Source organism: Schistocerca nitens, chromosome 2 (assembly GCF_023898315.1).
Source record: "Schistocerca nitens isolate TAMUIC-IGC-003100 chromosome 2, iqSchNite1.1, whole genome shotgun sequence".
Taxonomy (NCBI): Eukaryota; Metazoa; Arthropoda; class Insecta; order Orthoptera; family Acrididae; genus Schistocerca; species Schistocerca nitens.
Window position 1 is genome coordinate 1,185,171,562 of NC_064615.1, and position 19,989 is coordinate 1,185,191,550.

Genomic DNA, 19,989 nt, shown 5'->3' on the forward strand with positions numbered 1-19,989 from the left:
TCACAGGTAGGGAAAAATTCAGAACGTAGAGTTGGCCATATTGACAAACATCCCAAACAGTCTTGCCAGTCGGATTTTCATAGTACATTGAAATGCTGCTACATTCGAAGATGAACAATATGGAATTCATATTTACTTCGTTGTATAATGTATGAAAATGCAGTGGTCGAAACTCGGGGCAGAGAAAAAAAGCTCGTTTTCCACCTTTTTTTAAAAAATTTATTTACTGCCGCAGAGGTTTTGGTGCCAGTATTTATCTTTGTGGCTGCAAAGCACGCCTGTGTAGCGCTACATATATTCGACGGCAGAAGTTAGTTGTGGCAGCACCTACCAACATTTTTCAGAACTTCCGCTTACTTTGCACTCGATTCTAAGCCACAGGCGGTTTTTTGGATTACAAAAACCAGGAAAAAAATGTGGCTTAGATTCGAGTAAATACGGTAATTGCCGCTCTGTGTTACTAACAGAAACTATAATGTTTAACATCATCATGCAATTTTGACACTGCAGCTGCTAGGGAGCTAGTGTTTGCAAAAATTAAAAGAAACTGGGAAGTCACATAAAGTGTTCCGGACAATTCTGATATGTGACAAAACCGAGTGATGGACCATTGGACACCTTTTAATGTGCCACTTACATGCAGCTACCATTGTTAGCAAAGTGCTTATCACAGAGTGTGAACATGCCTCGTTTTCCTTTCAGTACTTCCTCTAAGGAGGACAAGCAGGTTGCTAGCTTGTTGATGTACAGAATATATAATAATAAATCAATTTTTAAATATACAGCAGTATATTTACAGTGTGAAGCTGATATTTTTATAGATCGGTACTTCAGTACCTTTGCCGGTGATATATCGATACTTTTTTCGGTATACTGATGGCCGATAATGATATTTTTTTAAATACCGATATATTGGGTTCACGATATTTTTAAAAAATATCAACAGTCCTGGTATAGTGGTGGTATCTAATGGGCATTCCTATTAAAACAGCAGCATTTTTATTTACGTGAAGTTCGTGAATGGTCACTTTTTGGCTTATCAGTTGAGTATAATTAATTGTGTGGTGGAATGAAATCCAATAATTCATCATTTTAAAAACCTCAGGAGCAAAATCGAGACTTATCTATGAGCAGATACAAATATAACAGCTCACGTACTCCATCTTCATTGTGATAGTATATAATTGTTTTTATGTCTCAATAATCGTTACAGATTGTTAGTATTTCTGTTGCTAGTGTATAATTTTGTATCCTTTAAACATTGAGTAATTTTATCAGAAACAGTACCTACATATGGCCATACAAAAACTTTTTTTGGTTGTTATTCTTTTGTGTCTCTGATTAAAGATATTTTATCTACAAGATTGATGTGTTCTTGATTGGTTTTCTTTTTGCATAATGTGTCCTCTAAGCTTTTAGGTTAACTTGGTATTTATAGTCAGGATTCAGAGAAGATCTAGTTCTTTTTCAATTTTTTCTTTTTCCAGTGATAAGTTGATCGGTCAGTGTATCACAGAATGAAAACAACATTTCGTCGATCATTCCACAATATGGGAGTAGCTCGGGAGGATCTTTGGTAAAGAAGAATCTAATTTTTCTATGGCAGGAGGTGGCTATAGAGAATGTGTGGCTGACCTTAGCAGCTGTCTCTTTGTACGAACACGGATCCACAGTGTTTGTGGCTACAGCACCTAATGCTACGTTTGGTCCACCAGATACCTCACATTGGGTGAGCAAGTGGTTGGTACTCACTGGGTCCCCAGCTGGTACTGCTGTTGTTGTTGTTTACCCTTCCTCATGCCAGGTCCTCTCTTCTATTCTCATCTTCTCTGCTAGTTACTGCTTATTCATTTCTGATGCTGCAACAGACTCTTTTGACTCTCTTTATGCGAGAATGTCTTTTCTTTCTTTTCTTGTTCAGACTTCTGAAGTTCTTCCTCCATTTTGGCAATCAAGGTCTTCTTTTTTGCCTCTCTTCCTGACTACTGCGGGTTCCCGAATGGTTGCTCACAGGTTTCATGCACGGTGGGTGAGTAACGTGTAGCTCCCAGCGTGTGGGTTGGCAGGTAGGGCTGGTGCGTACCACCGATAAAGTCCAGGCTGAGGGAGGTGTATTTGCCTGAGCTGTTGGTATCTTCCCAATCACTAGTTGATTCTTCTGTCTGGAGTTCGGGAGATGTGACACAGAGGCGTCCTCACACAGTATGCAGTACAGCATATCATGTTGTATTACGAGATAAGAGTTTCCTATTCGCAAGAGTTTTTATTGTCTCTGTAGTAGTGATCATTTGCGCCCAATGCATATTATGCTTGCTGCTGCCAGTCTTTCATTCATTATCAATTCTCTTGCAAACAAATGAAATATTGAGATATTGTATCGCTCACGATAAATATTGTAGGTGTGTCGAATTGGACTGAGAGATTACTATCGTTATTATTCAGAACTTACATTTTGATTTCTGGATTACAATTGGAGATGCAAAGAAATGTCTATACTGGCTTATGGTGAGACTTAACCCTGTACTATAGTTTCAGCATAGTTATTTTCAGATTGGAAGATTAACTGTTTTTCATTGCACAATAAAAAATCTGTGTGGCACAGCTTGTATTTGCAGCTAACGGTGTGGCAATATTGATAGTCACTGTCGGTTGCAAGTTTAATCGCCTTTCTCCTACAAACTATTTCAAAATTTTATCCGTGCCAACCGTTACCTGCACAATCGAGTGAGCATTGCTTCATGCTGTACAATATACCAACCACTTAAAGTAATATCATTTAATTTAAGAATAGAGAAGTATTTTGTAACAGAATGTGTTTCTCATTGTTTTCGTCATGCTTGAGGAATGCTCAGAAATGAGGTGCAATGACAGTGTAAAATACTTCTCATCACTCTCCAGCAGTAGTTGTTAACTATAACTGGGGCACAAAAAGTTTGTTTACGAAAATGGATATGTGTAAAATTGCTAGGTAAGCTCTATTGAAATCCATGTTTTCTCCCTTGTCCAAATACTAGCTTCGTCATTCTGTCTGTAGCACACGCAAATGGAAACTTCAGTATCAGTGAAGACCATAAAAGGCTAAATGGGAGGTTCCATGTTCAGTCAGTATGGGCATCAACAAAACTTCCATTACAAATAGTTCACTATTTCTATTCAGTAACAAAATGTTTAGAATACACGAAATACCAGAAACTAAGAAAGTACTAAATCGTGTGCTGTAAGTAGTACAGTCTCTCTTAGAGACAAAGTCAAAAAATCATTTATTTACTGCAATATTACTGCTAAATGCTTTTACATCATCTGTCAGACAAGCTCACTTCTGAATGGAGAGCACTCGTGTATATATATATACACATTACACTGAACATTACAGAACGTAGTGCTGTTTAATTAATTAGAAAGACTTTGGAATAATAAAGATAAAAGAAAAATGTATGCAGAAAGCAGGATGTGGACTGGCAACCTTTCATATAAACTTGTCTCTATCGCCGTCTGGCAGTTACAGCACTATCGATGCTATGCCGTGACTGAAAAATGTACCTGGCTTTGAAATATTGAATAAACTTTCAAAGCTTTGAAAGGAATCTTTTATTGGCGAAAGCCAAAGACTAACACGGACTCTCTGATTCATAGGAATTGCTCCGCCATAAAATTTGTTAGATTTTTAAAATCAGGTGACATACAAGTGACTATGGCTTTGCATTAGTAAGCTTATATTATTAACTATTAATAATGCAGCACAACACATAATTCATCCTCTGCTGGATGTATCGCAGTACACAATGTGAAAACATATCGTGAAATGTTTGTGACCAGCTTCACTGTTTAGTATAATACGAACACAGAATCATAAATATTTGGACTAGTATAGATATGGATGTGAACAATGAACACTTAAGTTGCAAACATGTTGTCTCAGTCCTAAACAATGTTACAAACAGAAACGTGTTTTTAAACTTTGTGTCAACACGATAGACTTGGCAACTTTCTAAAGCTGACTGTAGGCACTGCTCCTTATTGGTGACTTTGGACAAACAGTTTCACAGCAGTGACAATCAGATAGAGTACCTTACAAAAACCACTCTCACTGTCACTGAATGTTCCATGACGAATCCCAGACACAGTTTTGTGCGAAGAGGTGCCGTGTCTTTCAACCCATTTTCAAAGAGGATAACTTTGAGCCTTTTAAACAAATTCGTGTGACTAGATGTCAAATTTATAAAGATAGCAAAAAGGCATCTGGGTTATTTTTTGTTGATTCTTTTAAATATTTAACTCCTCCTGCTTTTTGGTATAGTCTTTGTCACGTTACTGACGGAAAGATCCCTCTTACAATGTCCCCTCTGACCATCGCAAACACGGGAATAGTGGGTTGTGTCGCTATCTCGAACTCCTCGGACAGGCACTGTGCAGAGATCTTAAGTTCTGCTCTTTACCATTCCGCCTACCTATCTCACAAATGCTGCAGTGCTGTGTTTACTGTGATGGAGATAGAATGTGCCCTTTCATCGTCACGAACCTGCTCCATGATGCTCCAGATGTTGTGGATCCTATCTTCCGATGGCGAGCATGTTCTCCTCTGTACAAATAGTTATATGTCAGGGTGTATACGACCCGGGACAGCTGGGAGATCCGGGAAAAACCCGAGAATTTTTTCATCCGGGAGAAAACCGGGAAAAACCCGGGAGTTTTTTAGAATTCTGGGAATTTTTCATTGTTTTTGTTTCGAGTTAAATTTTTCTAATTTTAACTTGTAAGAACCGATACTCTAACAAAGGGTATTACTGCATCCCGCTACTGCAGAATAATACTGCCGCAATAAAACATGAACGAGAGAAAAACAAAAATAAAACTTAAACTGCAAAAGGAAATGTGCCATCTACAGCAACAAAACACAGTGCTCATACAAAAACGTCTGCCAACACCAAAACGTATCAAAGGCGTTAGGAAGAATATGCAATGCTTTGTAACAACAAATTGCCTCCGATGAGCGTGACGTCACAACTGTTTACATTAGATTCGTTTTAGCAGTTACGAGCGGGATCATGTGCATGCACAGTTGAGTAGTACCTTCTCCCGCGTCTGGCTACAGAAATGTGTAAGCAGTCACTGCAAGCAGCTAGATGCTACCGGGAAAAATTTTACTGGAGCACCCAAGCTGCCAGATTCGTACATGCGCAGCAGGCCCAGATCTGGGAGGAGGGGGGGTGGGGGCATATCCATATTCTTGAGGGAACCAACCGCGTTTCACAAAGCGCCTAGCATCTAGCGCACATTATTCTATTGAATATTCATATGACTTTGAAACGGTTTTTGAACATTTTTGAACACATTCTAAGTTGATTTCTGAATGGATTGTAAGTTGATTTGTGAATGCATGCATAGTGTACATAATGTCTCTGTCAGGGGAATCCTTGTCGTTTGTAGAAACAAACTTTCCTACAGACAAAAGGGGCTATACGAGCTGAGCAGAGTAAGGCCGAAATGATGAATGCCAACCGCTGTCTGATTGTGTAGTTGACTGGGTTTGCGAATGATGAGTGTTGTTATAATTACTAGCAAAATCCATAGATTCAGACTACCGGAGTGGAAATAAACGAATAACAAGTAAGAAAGATTACGTATTACCTTCTCGGTGTATCCAAGAAAATGAAATTTTGACACAAAATTTTGGCCAGATCACAATACTAGTAAGGGTCAATTGTACAGTCCGCGGCTAGCAGCCGGTTTAAATTGTATTCTGGAAGTAGCGCGGAAAATGCATTGTACGAACATGTAATAACGCGTAACGGAGGCATAATCGCGGGATACCAGTGATTCTGGCAGAGTTAGTGAAGTTAACCGGCGAATAAGCTTTGACATTAGCAGGAATAGTTACGGAATTAGTGGTAACAAGACTGTTTGTTAGAACGAGGAAGGAGAAGAAACGGGGACATCACACAAATTATGAAACAATATTACGATTCCAAGTTTGTATAAAAATTTTGTACTACTTTTCGATATCATGCCTGAGAAACTGGAGCGTATGAATGAAGTGTGAAACTATTTCCTAACGTAAAGCTTTTTGCTTTTAGTAGACCTAACAGACATTTGATATTGGTACTTTGTGAATTATATTCTGTCGTTATAAAAATGACCGTTTGTGTGAAAACAGTCCTGTTTATTTGGTGTGTGTTACAATTGTTGCAGTATTAGAAAGGCCTATTTTGTTTTAGCTAGCAGACAGTGACAAAATAGGTGTAATCAGCTCGGGAAACCACACCAGTCTTGGGTCCTATTTGTATTAACAGCTTTTTCAGTATTAAACGATGACATTTCGATTTGATGAACTTTGATGAGGTAATAGATTCTTTCGCAGAAGGGAAAGCAAGCCATGTAAAGCTTTAGCAAGATCAGAGAAAAAAATTCAAGGAGCTAAGAACTGAAGAAATGTGTATTGTCTTGCTTGTCTCATGTCTTCACTGGTTTTGTTGTTGTTGTGGTCTTCAGTCCTGAGACTGGTTTGATGCAGCTCTCCATGCTACTCTATCCTGTGCAAGCTTCTTCATCTCCCAGTACCTACTGCAACCTACATCCTTCTGAATCTGCTTAGTGTATTGATCTCGTGGGCTCCCTCTACGATTTTTACCCTCCACGCTGCCCTCCAATGCTAAATTTGTGATCCCTTGATGCCTCAAAACATGTCCTACCAACCGATCCCTTCTTCTAGTCAAGTTGTGCCACAAACTTCTCTTCTCCCCAATCCTATTCAATACCTCCTCATTAGTTACGTGATCTACCCACCTTATCTTCAGCATTCTTCTGTAGCACCACATTTCGAAAGCTTCTATTCTCTTCTTGTCCAAACTGGTTATCGTCCATGTTTCACTTCCATACATGGCTACACTCCATACAAATACTTTCAGAAACGACTTCCTGACACTTAAATCTATACTCGATGTTAACAAATTTCTCTTCTTCAGAAACGATTTCCTTGCCATTGCCAGTCTACATTTTATATCCTCTCTACTTCGACCATCATCAGTTATTTTACTCCCTAAATAGCAAAACTCCTTTACTACTTTAAGTGTCTCATTTCCTAATCTAATCCCCTCAGCCTCACCCGATTTAATTTGACTACATTCCATTATCCTCGTTTTGCTTTTGTTGATGTTCATCTTATATCCTCCTTTCAAGACACTGTCCATTCCGTTCAACTGCTCTTCCAAGTCCTTTGCTGTCTCTGACAGAATTACAATGTCATCGGCGAACCTCAAAGTTTTTACTTCTTCTCCATGAATTTTAATACCTACTCCGAATTTTTCTTTTGTTTCCTTTACTGCTTGCTCAATATACAGATTGAATAACATCGGGGAGAGGCTACAACCCTGTCTCACTCCTTTGCCAACCACTGCTTCCCTTTCATGCCCCTCGACTCTTATAACTGCCATCTGGTTTCTGTACAAATTGTAAATAGCCTTTTGCTCCCTGTATTTTACCCCTACCACCTTCAGAATTTGAAAGAGAGTATTCCAGTTAACATTGTCAAAAGCTTTCTCTAAGTCTACAAATGCTAGAAACGTAGGTTTGCCTTTTCTTAATCTTTCTTCTAAGATAAGTCGTAAGGTTAGTATTGCCTCACGTGTTCCAACATTTCTACGGAATCCAAACTGATCTTCCCCGAGGTCCGCTTCTACCAGTTTTTCCATTCGTCTGAAAAGAATTCGCGTTAGTATTTTGCAGCTGTGACTTATTAAACTGATAGTTCGGTAATTTTCACATCTGTCAACACCTGCTTTCTTTGGGATTGGAATTATTATATTCTTCTTGAAGTCTGTGGGTATTTCGCCTGTCTCATACATCTTGCTCACCAGATGGTAGAGTTTTGTCATCACTGGCTCTCCCAAGGCCATCAGTAGTTCTAATGGAATGTTGTCCACTCCCGGGACCTTGTTTCGACTCAGGTCTTTCAGTGCTCTGTCAAACTCTTCACGCAGTATCTTATTTCCCATTTCATCTTCATCTACATCCTCTTTCATTTCCATAATACTGTCCTCAAGTACATTGCCCTTGTATAAACTCTCTATAGACTCCTTCCACCTTTCTGCCTTCCCTTCTTTGCTTAGAACTGGGTTGCCATCTGAGCTCTTGATATTCATACAAGTGGTTCTCTTCTCTCCAAAGGTCTCTTTAATTTTCCTGTAGGCAGTATCTATCTTACCCCTAGTGAGACAAGCCTCTACATCCTTACATTTGTCCTCTAGCCATCCCTGCTTAGCCATTTTGCACTTCCTGTCGATCTCATTTTTGAGACGTTTGTATTCCTTTTTGCCTGCTTCATTTACTGCATTTTTATATTTTTTCCTTTCATCAATTAAATTCAATATTTCTTCTGTTACCCAAGGATTTCTATTAGCCCTCGTCTTTTTACCTACTTGATCCTCTGCTGCCTTCACTACTTCATCCCTCAGAGCTACCCATTCTTCTTCTACTGTATTTCTTTCCCCCATTCCTGTCAATTGTTCCCTTATGCTCTCCCTGAAACTCTCTACAACCTCTGGTTCTTTCAGTTTATCCAGGTCCCATCTCCTTAAATTCCCACCTTTTTGCAGTTTCTTCAGTTTCAATCTGCAGTTCATAACCAATAGATTGTGGTCAGAATCCACATCTGCCCCTGGAAATGTCTTACAATTTAAAACCTGGTTCCTAAATCTCTGTCTTACCATTATATAATCTATCTGATACCTATTAGTATCTCCAGGATTCTTCCAGGTATACAACCTTCTTTTATGATTCTTGAACCAAGTGTTAGCTATGATTAAGTTATGCTCTGTGTAAAATTCTACAAGGCGGCTTCCTCTTTCATTTCTTCCCCCCAATCCATATTCACCTACTATGTTTCCTTCTCTCCCTTTTCCTACTGACGAATTCCAGTCACCCATGACTATTAAATTTTCGTCTCCCTTCACTACCTGAATAATTTCTTTTATCTCGTCATACATTTCATCAATTTCTTCATCATCTGCAGAGCTAGTTGGCATATAAACTTGTACTACTGTAGTAGGCATGGGCTTTGTGTCTATCTTGGCCACAATAATGCGTTCACTATGCTGTTTGTAGTAGCTAACCCACACTCCTATTTTTTTATTCATTATTAAACCTACTCCTGCATTACCCCTATTTGATTTTGTATTTATAACCCTATAATCACCTGACCAAAAGTCTTGTTCCTCCTGCCACCGAACTTCACTAATTCCCACTATATCTAACTTTAACCTATCCATTTCCCTTTTTAAATTTTCCAACCTACCTGCCCGATTAAGGGATCTGACATTCCACGCTCCGATCCGTAGAACGCCAGTTTTCTTTCTCCTGATAACTGGTTTTATGTAATCTATATTTAATCTTGCATGAATATCAAGAGCTCAGATGAAAACCCAGTTCTAAGCAAAGAAGGGAAAGCAGAAAGGTGGAAGGAGTATATAGAGGGTCTATACAGGGGCGATGTACGTGAGGACAATATTATGGAAATGTAAGAGGATGAAGATGAAATGGGAGATACGATACTGCGTGAAGAGTTTGACAGAGTGCTGAAAGACCTCAGTCGAAACAAGGCCCCGGGGGTAGACAACATTCCATTAGTACTACTGACGGCCTTGGGAGAGCCAGTCATGACAAAACTCTACCATCTGGTGAGCAAGATGTATGAGACAGGCGAAATACCTTCAAACTTCAAGAAGAATATAATAATTCCAATCCCAAAGAAAGGTGTTGACAGATGTGAAAATTACCGAATTATCAGTTTAATAAGTCACAGCTGCAAAATAATAATGCGAATTCTTTGTAGATGAATAGAAAAACTGGTAGAAGTCAACCTCAGGGAAGATCAGTTTGGATTCCGTAGAAATATTGGAAAACGTGAGGCAATACTGACCTTACGACTTACCTTGGAAGAAATATTAAGGAAAGGCAAACCTATGTTTCTAGCATTTGTAGACTTAGAGAAAGATTTTGACAATGTTGACCGGAATACTCTCTTTCAAATTCTAAAGGTGGCAGGGGTAAAATACAGGGAGCGAAAGGCTATTTACAATTTGTACAGAAACCTGATGGCAGTTATAAGAGTTGAGGGACATGAAAGGGAAGTGGTGGTTGGGAAGGAAGTGAGACAGGGTTGTAGCCTCTCCCCGATGTTATTCAATCTGTATATTGAGCAAGCAGTAAAGGAAACAAAAGAAAAATTCGGAATAGGTATTAAAATCCATGGAAAAGAAATAAACTCTTTGAGGTTGTAATTCTGTCAGAGACAGCAAAGGACTTGGAAGAGCAGTTGAATGGAATGGACAGTGTCCTGAAAGGAGGATATAAGATGAACATCAACAAAAGCAAAACGAGGATAATGGAATGTAGTTGAATTAAGTTGGGTGATGCTGAGGGAATTAGATTAGGAAATGAGGCGCTTAAAGTAGTAAATGAGTTTTGCTATTTGGGGAGCAAAATAACTGATGACGGTCGAAGTAGAGAGGATATAAAATGTAGACTGGCAAAGGCAAGGAAAGCGTTTCTGAAGAATAGGAATTTGTTAACATCGAGTATAGATTTAAGTGTCAGGAAGTCGTTTCTGAAAGTATTTGTATGGAGTGTAGCCATGTATGGGAGTGAAACATGGACGATAAATAGTTTGGACGGGAAGAGAATAGAAGCTTTTGAAATGTGGTGCTTCAGAAGAATGCTGATTAGATGGGTAGATCATGTAACTAATGAGGAGGTATTGAATAGAATAGGGGAGAAGAGGAGTTTATGGCACAACTTGACAAGAAGAAGGGACCGGTTGGTAGGGCATGTTCTGAGGCATCAAGGGATCACAAATTTACCATTGGAAGGCAGCGTGGAGGGTAAAAATCGTATAGGGAGACCAAGAGATGAATACGAGGGCAGTTCAATAAGTAATGCAACACATTTTTTTTCTGAAACAGGGGTTGTTTTATTCAGCATTGAAATACACCAGGTTATTCCCCAATCTTTTAGCTACACAACACTATTTTTCAACGTAATCTCCATTCAATGCTACGGCCTTACGCCACCTTGAAATGAGGGCCTGTATGCCTGCACGGTACCATTCCACTGGTCGATGTCGGAGCCAGCGTCGTACTGCATCAATAACTTCTTCATCATCCGCGTAGTGCGTCCCATGGATTGCGTCCTTCATTGGGCCAAACATATGGAAATCAGATGGTGCGAGATCGGGGCTGTAGGGTGCATGAGGAAGAACAGTCCACTGAAGTTTTGTGAGCTCCTCTCGGGTGCGAAGACTTGTGTGAGGTCTTGCGTTGTCATGAAGAAGGAGAAGTTCGTTCTGATTTTTGTGCCTACGAACACGCTGAAGTCGTTTCTTCAATTTCTGAAGAGTAGCACAATACACTTCAGAGTTGATCGTTTGACCATGGGGAAGGACATCGAACAGAATAACCCCTTCAGCATCCCAGAAGACTGTAACCATGACTTTACCGGCTGAGGGTATGGCTTTAAACTTTTTCTTGGTAGGGGAGTGGGTGTGGCGCCACTCCATTGATTGCCGTTTTGTTTCAGGTTCGAAGTGATGAACCCATGTTTCATCGCCTGTAACAATCTTTGACAAGAAATTGTCACCCTCAGCCACATGACGAGCAAGCAATTCCGCACAGATGGTTCTCCTTTGCTCTTTATTGTGTTCGGTTAGACAACGAGGGACCCAGCGGGAACAAACCTTTGAATATCCCAACTGGTGAACAATTGTGACAGCACTACCAACAGAGATGTCAAGTTGAGCACTGAGTTGTTTGATGGTGATCCGTCGATCATCTCGAACGAGTGTGTTTGCACGCTCCGCCATTGCAGGAGTCACAGCTGTGCACGGCCGGCCCGCACGCGGGAGATCAGACAGTCTTGCTTGACCTTGCGGCGATGATGACACGCTTTGTCCAACGACTCACCGTGCTTTTGTCCACTGCCAGATCATCGTAGACATTCAGCAAGCGCCTATGAATATCTGAGATGCCCTGGTTTTCCGCCAAAAGAAACTCGATCACTGCCCGTTGTTTGCAACGCACATCCGTTACAGACGCCATTTTAACAGCTCCGTACAGCGCTGCCACCTGTCGGAAGTCAATGAAACTATACGAGACGAAGCGGGAATGTTTGAAAATATTCCACAAGAAATTTCCGGTTTTTTCAACGAAAATTGGCCGAGAAAAAAAAATGTGTTGCATTACTTATTGAACTGCCCTCGTACATTAAGCAGATTCAGAAGGATGTAGGTTGCAGTAAGTACTGGGAGATGAAGCAGCTTGCACAGGATAGAGCAACATGGAGAGCTGCATCAAACCAGTCTCAGGACTGGAGACCACAACAACAACATATTTAATCTTGTGTCACACAAAGTAGCAAGTTGTTAGCTGATAGGGAATACCGAACGAAAGCGCTGGCAGGTCAATAGACACACAAACAAACACACAAAATTCAAGCTTTCGCAACCAACGGTTGCCTCATCAGGAAAGAGGGAAGGAGAGGGAAAGACGAAAGGATGTGGGTTTTAAGGGAGATGGTAAGGAGTCATTCCAATCCCGGGAGCGGAAAGACTTACCTTGGGGGGAAAAAAGAACAAGTATACACTCGCGCGCACACACACACATATCCATCCACACATATACAGACACTAGCAGACATATTTAAAGACAAAGAGTTTGGGCAGAGATGTCAGTCGAGGCGGAAGTGCAGAGGCAAAGATGTTGTTGAATGACAGGTGAGGTATGAGTGGCGGCAACTTGAAATTAGCGGAGATTGAGGCCTGGTGGGTAACGGGAAGAGAGGATATATTGAAGAGCAAGTTCCCATCTCCGGAGTTCGGATAGGTTGGTGTTAGTGGGAAGTATCCAGATAACCTGGACGGTGTAACACTGTGCCAAGATGTGCTGGCCGTGCACCAAGGCATGTTTAGCCACAGGGTGATCCTCATTACCAACGAACACTGTCTGCCTGTGTCCATTCATGCGAATGGACAGTTTGTTGCTGGTCATTCCCACATATAATGCGTCACAATGAAGGCAGGTCAGTTGGTAGATCACGTGGGTGCTTTCACACGTGGCTCTGCCTTTGATCATGTAAACCTTCCGGGTTACAGGACTGGAGTAGGTGGTGGTGGGAGGGTGCATGGGACAGGTTTTACACCGGGGGTGGTTACAAGGATAGGAGCCAGAGGGTAGGGAAGGTGGTTTGGGGATTTCATAGGGATGAACTAACAGGTTACGAAGGTTAGGTGGACGGCGGAAAGACACTCTTGGTGGAGTGGGGAGGATTTCATGAAGGATGGATCTCATTTCAGGGCAGGATTTGAGGAAGTCGTATCCCTGCTGGAGAGCCACATTCAGAGTCTGGTCCAGTCCCGGAAAGTATCCTGTCACAAGTGGGGATCTTTTGTGGTTCTTCTGTGGGGGATTCTGGGTTCGAGGGGATGAGGAAGTGGCTCTGGTTATTTGCTTCTGTACCAGGTCGGGAGGGTAGTTGCGAGATGCGAAAGCTGTTGTCAGGTTGTTGGTGTAATGGTTCAGGGATTCCGGACTGGAGCAGATTCATTTGCCACGAAGACCTAGGCTGTAGGGAAGGGGCCGTTTGATGTGGAATGGGTGGCAGCTGTCATAATGCAGGTACTGTTGCTTGTTGGTGGGTTTGATGTGGACGGATGTGTCAAGCTGGCCATTGGACAGGTGGAGGTCAACGTCAAGGAAAGTGGCATGGGATTTGGAGTAGGACCATGTGAATCTGATGGAACCAAAGGAGTTGAGGTTGGAGAGGAAATTCTGAAGTTCTTCTTCACTGTGAGTCCAGATCATGAAGATGTCATCAATAAATCTGTACCAAACTTTGGGTTGGCAGGCCTGGGTAACCAAGAAGGCTTCCTCTAAGCGACCCATGAATAGGTTGGCATACGAGGGGGCCATCCTGGTACCCATGGCTGTTCCCTTTAATTGTTGGTATGTCTGGCCTTCAAAAGTGAAGACGTTGTGGGTCAGGATGAAGCTGGCTAAGGTGATGAGGAAAGAGGTTTTAGGTAGGGTGGCAGGTGATCGGCGTGAAAGGAAGTGCTCCATCGTAGCGAGGCCCTGGACGTGCGGATATTTGTGTATAAGGAAGTGGCATCAATGGTTACAAGGATGGTTTCCGGGGATAACAGATTGGGTAACTATTCCAGGCGTTTGAGAAAGTGGTTGGTGTCTTTGATGAGGGATGGGAGACTGCATGTAATGGGTTGAAGGTGTTGATCTACATAGGCAGAGATCCGTTCTGTGGGGGCTTGGTAACCAGCTACAATGGGGCGGCCGGGATGATTGGGTTTGTGGATTTTAGGAAGAAGGTAGAAGGTAGGGGTGCGGGGTGTCGGTGGGGTCAGGAGGTTGATGGAGTCAGGTGAAAGGTTTTGCAGGGGGCCTAAGGTTCTGAGGATTCCTTGAAGGTCCGCCTGGACATCAGGAATGGGGTTACCTTGGCAAACTTTGTATGTGGTGTTGTCTGAAAGCTGACGCAGTCCCTCAGCCACATACTCCCGACGATCAAGTACCATGGTCGTGGAACCCTTGTCCGCCGGAAGAATGACGATGGATCGGTCAGCCTTCAGATCACGGGAGAGAGGTTTGGAGGAAAGTTTTAACTACTGAATTAGGGTGTTGTGGTTCCAGGTTGTGTTGATTGGAATTTTGAGGTTTTGGAGGGAGTGGAGCTGCAAGTGGGAGATTGAGTAGATGGGAGAGACTGGGTTGGTGTGCAATGAGAGGAGGTTGAGGTTTGCTGGAAAGGTTGTGAAGGGTGAGTGAGTTGCCTTTCCGGAGGTGGGAAACCAGGAGATTGGATAGTTTTTTGAGGTGGAGGGTGGCATGCTGTTCTAATTTACGGTTGGCCTGTAGGAGGATGCTCTGAACAGCCGGTGTGGATGTGGGAGAGGAAAGATTAAGGACTCCTTTTAATATATTACACACAGTTTTTTCGAAATTTTGCCGAATTTCTCCGTCCTTTAATGTGTTTTGGCGGCAACACAACCACCTAACCTTTGTGCACATCGTTATCTACCAACCCAAGTCCAACATAGCCCAGCTGTAACCAACACCTTCTCACCTTTTTTCACACCAGATCTCCAGTTCCTTTCCAGTCCACCTTTATCCCTCCCCATATATTTTTATTTTCATTTTCATTTCAGCCTCATGTTCCACTTTCCACCTTCTAATACCATGTCACCCTCACAACACCCCCACAACGACCCCATTAAGTTTTATTTACATTCCCTCCGCAAACATGCCTTCGCCCTAGCCAGATTACGCTCCCATATTCTATTTTCTCAGGCTTGTCTGACATTTGGCATTACCCCCAAAGGCCTCACACTTAAAGTTCCCAACTCTGGCTGCAACACTTCTTTCCATCAGTCCCTATACCAGTTCCAAACTGAACAATCCATTGCCCTCACCCACCTAATCCTTCACCTACACATCAACTCAGCCAATGAACACACCCGTCAACTCCTATCCTTAATAAAAGTCCTTAATCTTTCCTCTCCCACATCCCCACCGGCTGTTCAGAGCATCCTCCTACAGGCCAACCGTAAATTAGAACAGCATGCCACCCTCCACCTCAAAAAACTATCCAATCTCCTGGTTTCCCACCTCCGGAAAGGCAACTCACTCACCCTTCACAACCTTTCCAGCAAACCTCAACCTCCTCTCATTGCACACCAACCCAGTCTCTCCCATCTACTCAATCTCCCACTTGCAGCTCCACTCCCTCCAAAACCTCAAAATTCCAATCAACACAACCTGGAACCACAACACCCTAATTCAGTAGTTAACCTTTCCTCCAAACCTCTCTCCCAATCCGAAACCTCTGTCCTATCCAAAGGCCTCACCTTCAGCCCCACTCCCAGATTCAACCAAACAGCCCTCGTCAAAGATTTACTGTCCTACACTCGTACTCTCTGCTGGAAATATCACTTTGCCACGAAGAAAAATGATCCTAATCCTACTCCTAATGATCCAACTCCCCAAGACACCATCCAAATTGAACCCTGCCTGGAACAGTTCTGTCCTCCGTCACAGCGGGACCCACCTCCTCTTCCTCAAAATCACCCTCTCCAAACCTTCCAGGAATTTCTGACTTCCAGCCTTGCATCTCAATCCTTCTTAAAAAACCTTGATCCTACTCCCAACATCACCACTGCTGAAGCCCAGGCTATCCGTGATCTGAAGGCTGACTGATCCATCGTCATTCTTCCGGCGGACAAGGGTTCCACGACCGTGGTACTTGATCGTCGGGAGTATGTGGCTGAGGGACTGCGTCAGCTTTCAGACAACACCACATACAAAGTTTGCCAAGGTAACCCCATTCCCGATGTCCAGGCGGACCTTCAAGGAATCCTCAGAACCTTAGGCCCCCTGCAAAACCTTTCACCTGACTCCATCAACCTCCTGACCCCACCGACACCCCGCACCCCTACCTTCTACCTTCTTCCTAAAATCCACAAACCCAATCATCCCGGCCGCCCCATTGTAGCTGGTTACCAAGCCCCCACAGAACGGATCTCTGCCTACGTAGATCAACACCTTCAACCCATTACATGCAGTCTCCCATCCTTCATCAAAGACACCAACCACTTTCTCGAACGCCTGGAATCCTTACCCAATCTGTTATCCCCGGAAACCATCCTTGTAACCATTGATGCCACTTCCTTATACACAAATATCCGCACGTCCAGGGCCTCGCTACGATGGAGCACTTCCTTTCACGCCGATCACCTGCCACCCTACCTAAAACCTCTTTCCTCATCACCTTAGCCAGCTTCATCCTGACCCACAACTTCTTCACTTTTGAAGGCCAGACATACCAACAATTAAAGGGAACAGCCATGGGTACTAGGATGGCCCCCTCGTACGCCAACCTATTCATGGGTCGCTTAGAGGAAGCCTTCTTGGTTACCCAGGCCTGCCAACCCAAAGTTTGGTACAGATTTATTGATGACATCTTCATGATCTGGACTCACAGTGAAGAAGAACTTCAGAATTTCCTCTCCAACCTCAACTCCTTTGGTTCCATCAGATTCACCTGGTCCTACTCCAAATCCCATGCCACTTTCCTTGACGTTGACCTCCACCTATCCAATGGCCAGCTTGACACATCCGTCCACATCAAACCCACCAACAAGCAACAGTACCTGCATTATGACAGCTGCCACCCATTCCACATCAAACGGCCCCTTCCCTACAGCCTAGGTCTTCGTGGCAAATGAATCTGCTCCAGTCCGGAATCCCTGAACCATTACACCAACAACCTGACAACAGCTTTCGCATCTCGCAACTACCCTCCCGACCTGGTACAGAAGCAAATAACCAGAGCCACTTCCTCATCCCCTCGAACCCAGAATCCCCCACAGAAGAACCACAAAAGATCCCCACTTGTGACAGGATACTTTCCGGGACTGGACCAGACTCTGAATGTGGCTCTCCAGCAGGGATACGACTTCCTCAAATCCTGCCCTGAAATGAGATCCATCCTTTATGAAATCCTCCCCACTCCACCAAGAGTGTCTTTCCGCCGTCCACCTAACCTATGTAACCTCTTGGTTCATCCCTATGAAATCCCCAAACCACCTTCCCTACCCTCTGGCTCCTACCCTTGTAACCGCCCCCGGTGTAAAACCTGTCCCATGCACCCTCCCACCACCACCTACTCAAGTCCTGTAACCCGGAAGGTGTACACGATCAAAGGCAGAGCCACGTGTGAAAGCACCCACGTGATCTACCAACTGACCTGCCTTCATTGTGACGCATTATATGTGGGAATGACCAGCAACAAACTGTCCATTCGCATGAATGGACACAGGCAGACAGTGTTTGTTGGTAATGAGGATCACCCTGTGGCTAAACATGCCTTGGTGCACGGCCAGCACATCTTGGCACAGTGTTACACCGTTCGGGTTATCTGGATACTTCCCACTAACACCAACCTATCCGAACTCCGGAGATGGGAACTTGCCCTTCAGTATATCCTCTCTTCCCGTTACCCACCAGGCCTCAACCTCTGCTAATTTCAAGTTGCCGCCACTCATACCTCACCTGTCATTCAACATCATCTTTGCCTCTGTACTTCCGCCTCGACTGACATCTCTACCCAAACTCTTTGCCTTTACATATGTCTGCTTGTGTCTGTATATGTGAGGATGGATGTGTGTGTGTGTGTGTGTGTGTGTGTGTGTGTGTGTGTGTGTGTGTGTACGTGTGTGCGTGCGCGCGCGAGTGTATATTTGTCTCTTTTCCCCCCCAAGGTAAGTTTTTCCGCTCCCGGGATTGGAATGACTCCTTACCCTATCCCTTAAAAGCCACATCCTTTCGTCTTTCCCTCTCCTTCCCTCTTTCCTGACGCAGCAACCGTTGGTTGCGAAAGCTTGAATTTTGTGTGTGTGTTTGTGTTTGTTTGTGTGTCTATTAACATGCCAACACTTTTGTTTGTCTTTGTTTTTAGATATATTTTTCCCACGTGGAATGTTTCCCTTATATATACATATATCCGACTGTAAGCAAGACAGGCACCACAGTACATTTTAATTTTCACTGTCCTGAATATAGTTTGATGGCATAAAATATACACGTTTCAATTCACTGTGACGGGCGATAGGAGAATGCTGTGTGAAGAGGTGTGACACTGCACTTTGGCACACTTAAGACCAAATAACATGTCTTACATTTCCTCGAACACACATATTTTATGCATCAAACTCTTCAGAAGGATGTGCGCTACGAAATGAACATATTTTTGAAAATTCGTTTTTTTTTTACGCCCTTTCTCAAACGCTGATGGAAGTGGCGGGGGAGATACTATCTAGTTTTTCGCCGGTTCGGAAATATCGTAGATCTGGGGCTGATGCGCAGAGCAGTCTGATCTATAGTGGGGAAGTGGGTAGTCTGCACGTGCATGTGACCCGTGTTTACATTTAGTGATTTTGCTGTTTGTTCTGCGTTTACTGTTCTCATGTCAAATGAAAACAAAACAGATTTCTGTGGCCGGGAGCTATCAAGTGAATTAAAATACATTCACTTAATTACAGAAGGCAAAAATGTGTTATTAGTTTCAGATTTTATTTTATTTCCATCTTTCTGACCGTCAAGCATTAATTGCCTTGCAGAACTATGAAGTTCTTTTTGTCGGTTTGCTAAAGAAATTTTCTTTTATTAATATTTTCTGCTGAGGCAGACAATATATTTGAAACGAAGTGTTTAATTTCACACACTGTTCGCTGCATTTCAAGTGCACATTTTCAACTTCTATCACGTATGGCATTGTGCCATAAAAGAGAACCAAACATGAGATAACACAGTACTACTACTCCAAGGAAATTTACATTCGGAAAACCACACTGAAAAGCTTAATATCAGGTCTTGGCCTACTTCACTAGGAATCTGGACAAACGAATGTGCACATTTTAGTATGGGTAACGAAATTCCAATGCTCCTGGAGTATTCTCTGGTGTTATGTTTTGTTTCTTTAATGACATAATGTAAGATCTTTTAATGTTTTACACGTATGAACACAAGGGCTCCCTACAACATCGTAGCTGCGCACATGCGGTAATGCCTGTCATCTGGCGCTCTCTGGCAACTGCAGAAACGAACCTATTTCTAACAGGTTGCAGGAAAATATTTCCAATGGTGGTTTGAAAAACGTTACTATCAAAGTAAATTTCCTTTTACGCAAGTTGAACTATGTGCGAGAATGTACGATGAATTTCTTAAATCACAGACCGTTTGACTCTCATTTAAAAATAAACTCTTTGATGACGAGCCAGTTAGATGAATTTCGAGCACAGAAGATCAGACATTTATGTCGTTATTAAAAATTTTAGTGGCACATTTGTGTGATGTATCTTAAATTGTAGTATGCGCATAAAATACCAACATTATATGTGAAAGCTTAGCCTCTCTTGCAGTGTATTAATCTTGT

The 19,989-nt window shown here is 42.7% G+C and overlaps 1 protein-coding gene across 3 annotated transcripts in view; it reads left to right on the forward strand.

The window, feature by feature from the left end:
- LOC126237516 (E3 ubiquitin-protein ligase CHIP) overlaps positions 1 to 19,989 on the forward strand; it is a 143,774-nt gene that overhangs the window by 36,297 nt on the left and 87,488 nt on the right. The gene's annotated exons all lie outside the window — the stretch shown is intronic.